A 3,565-nucleotide genomic window follows, 5' to 3' on the forward strand; every position below is an offset into this window, starting at 1 on the left:
ACAAGGGAAAGGATTGGATTTCATAGTGATCACAGTGTGCAATACAGTGAATGGTGTAGTGGGATTGTATGTCAAAGTTGAAATCAAAGAAATGGAAACTCTGCATTAATGTACAAGGACCAAGTCCTGCTTCCACCTTCTGATGAAGAACCCTGGATTATGGTTCTGAGGTTCTGATCCCTGCAATCATGGGCACTTATTCAGACTCAGCACAATTAACTCTTTTATCTTCCTGTGTCACAGAGTCTTCTCAGAGCGCTCTTGATGTCCTTGTTCCTCAGACTGTAGATGAAGGGGTTCAACATGGGGGGTGACCACACTGTACATCACTGAGGCTGTTGTAGTAGAGCGTGAGTTCTGAGTCACAGCAGAACTGAGGTACACACCTAGGCTAGTGCCATAAAATAAGGAGACCACAGAGAGGTGAGACGCACAGGTGGAGAAGGCTTTGTACTTGCCCTGAGCTGATGAGATTGCACGGATGGAGGACACAATCTTGCAGTAAGAGTAAAGGATGCCAGTGAGGGGGTCACCTCCCAGGAAGACAGCTGTAATATATATCACCAGGTCATTAAGAAAGGTGTCAGAGCAGGCACGGTGAACCACCTGGTTAAGTTCACAGAAAAAGTGTGGGATTTCCAAGTTTGTGCAGAAGGACAGCCGCAATATCATTAAGCTTTGTAACAATGCATGTAGTACACTTAGAAACCAGGACATGAGAACTAGCAATCCACAGAACCTGTAGTTCATGATGACCATGTAGTGCAGGGGGTGACAGATGGCCACAAACCTGTCGTAGGCCATCACAGTCAAAAGTAAGTCATCCAACCCAGTAAAGAGTACAAAAAAGTGAATCTGGGTGATGCAGCCTGCGTAGGGAATGGCCTTGCTCTGTGTCTGGATGTTCACCAGCATCTTGGGGATGGTGGTGGAGGTCATGCAGATGTCCACAAAGGACAGGTTGGAGAGGAAGAAGTACAGGGGCGTGTGCAGGTGAGAGTCTGAGATGGTGGCCAGGATGATGAGCTGGTTCCCCAGCACAGTGAGCAGGTACATGGACAGGAAAAGGCCAAAGAGGAGGGGCTGCAGTTTTGGGTTCTCTGCAAGTCCCAGAAGAAGGAATTCTAAACGTTGAGTATCATTCTCTCGTTCCATGTGCATGTGACTACCAGAAATGAGAAAAAGAGCATAACTAATTTTCCCACTGACAGGTAATACAACATTGAAATGAAACACCACATATTTTGCTGTAAATAATAATTTTAGTGAAGGGTGTGTAGCTCATGTTGGAGTGGTTGTCTAACATTGCAAGGCCCTGGTTACCATCCATATACCTCAAAAAAGATGGAGAAAAGCCAAGGGAAAGGAAAGAAAATAACTTCTATAGAACATGTGTGGCTCTTGTCCCCTAAGGGATCCTGTGCCACCTCTGATGAGGAATTTCTGTTTCATTCTCAAGGTTTCACTAGGAAGTCATGCATTTCAGGATTCTAAAGAGAAAGTTATTCAGGCCTTGAGAAGTATAAATTGAGCACCCCTCATGAGCACTTTGGTTGTTTCTGTGTCTTAGCTACAGTGAATTGTGCATCAGTCAACGTGTAAGGGCAGAACTCTACAAAATACCTATTTCATTTTCTTTAGCCACATACCCAGTAAAAGGATTGCTGCATCAAGTGATAACTGTATTTTCAATTTTTTTAGATTCTCCATAATGTTTTCCATAATGGCTTCAATAACCTGCATTCCTGCCAACTCTAGGTCAGTATTCCTTTTTGTCTCCACATACTCACTGGCCCTTGACATCTTTGGTCTTTTTGATAATAGCCCTTCCAATTGTAATTAGGCTCTGATTGGCATTTCCCAGATAGTTAGCAATTTTGAGCATATTTCTTAAGGCTATTGGCCATACAGATACACAGTGGAAAATTATTTGTACAGATATACAGTGGATTAATATTTGGCTATTAATAAAATAATGAATCTTATCATGGGGGACAATATAGATGAACCTGGGGGACACTTATTAAGTGAAATCAGCCAGGTACAGGAACACTACAGCTGCATGATATTATTCCTGTGTGGATTCTGAGAAATTTGATCTCATAGAATGTCAGCATAGCATGATGTTCACCAGAAGCTGAGGTGCATTCCGGGCCCAAAGGAATGAGGAGAAGCTCGTCAAGTGGAAAAAATTACAGTAAGAGAAGAGGAATAGCTTCTGGTGATGTATTGCACAGTAGGGTAATTATAGTTAAAAATAATGTTACTTATTTTAAAATAGATAGAGGGCAGGTCTTTGAATGTTTGTCACAGAGAAATGATAAATATTCCAGAGAATTAAGCCAATCATTTGTTCAATGATTATACAATTTATATATGTAATTAAATGTAAAGTTATTTTTGTGAACTTGTATAATTATATGTCAATTAAAAATAAAGCAATAACTAATTACTGAGTACCAACTACGTTCCACGCATTGGATGAGTAATCTGTATGAATTAAAACAAAGAAATCCCCATTATCCAAGGAGAGGGAAAGAACATAAGCAAAAATGGTTAAAATTGCCTAATAAGTCCCATGGTGATGGGTACTAAGAGAAAAAGAAAGAGTAGAGAAGTTGTTGTAGTTTTATAGCAATGCAGGGAAAACCAGCAGGAAGAGGGGAATCCAAACAGAGACCACAAGGAAGGCAGGGCAGGAGCCACAAGTCATCCTCAACAGTGTGGTCTTCACTGGGGACAGTCAGTGCACAGGTCCTAAGGAACATGCTTGTTTCAAAAACTGAGGCATAAAAAGAAAGCTGTTGGCAAGGAGGAGGAAAAACACTGAGAGTGATGAGAGATGGTGTCAGAGAATATTAAAGGATGAGCTGACCTCACTGCTCTCTGAGGCTACAAGGTACCTGCACCCTGAACCTCTTGTCCTTAGATTTGCTGCAAACACATTCTGTGGATTGCAAAAGGATTCCCTCCTTGCTACCACCTGAGGGTTAAGTTCTGGCCTCTAGCTGCTAAAAATCACCCTGGAATATATAAGATCAGGTCTTCTTTTCTGAGCCCTCCATGAGGCAAACACACACACTCACACACTCTCAAAGCTTCATTTCTGACATGGCCTCTCAGCACCAGTCATCCTGAGAAGGCTGTGAGCTTCAACAAAACAAGCTGAGTTTGTCTTTTCTCTGAAGAATGTGGACAGGTTACCAGGAGTTTGCACTCGACAGTTTTTCCATAAACAAATGAGTGAACCCACCTCATATAAAAACAGAGATATGATAAATTGTGGTATAAAGGTGTATTAAGAATTGTAATGAAAAAAATCAATAAGAGAGCTCATGTATAATGGCATAAATTGTCGTGAACATACTTTATATACAGAGTTATGAAAAATTGTGCTGTGAATGGATAATTATGTATGTAATGCATTCCACTATTGTCATGTATGAAAGAAAGAAAAAAAAATGAATGCTCCTCTTCTTCTCTGTGTTTAAAAAGGAGCATGAAAACATGTGCTGTCAACAGAGGGAGAAAGAGAAATAGAGAAGGATAGGGAGGGAGAGAAAAT

General features: G+C 41.1%; 1 pseudogene; it reads right to left on the minus strand.

Annotated features, from left to right (window-relative positions):
• Window positions 1-224: 224 nt before the first annotated feature.
• On the minus strand, window positions 225-1,155 carry LOC143400151 (olfactory receptor 7A10-like; annotated as a pseudogene).
• Window positions 1,156-3,565: the final 2,410 nt, after the last annotated feature.

This window comes from Callospermophilus lateralis, chromosome 1 (genome assembly GCF_048772815.1).
Source record: "Callospermophilus lateralis isolate mCalLat2 chromosome 1, mCalLat2.hap1, whole genome shotgun sequence".
Lineage (NCBI taxonomy): Eukaryota > Metazoa > Chordata > Mammalia > Rodentia > Sciuridae > Callospermophilus > Callospermophilus lateralis.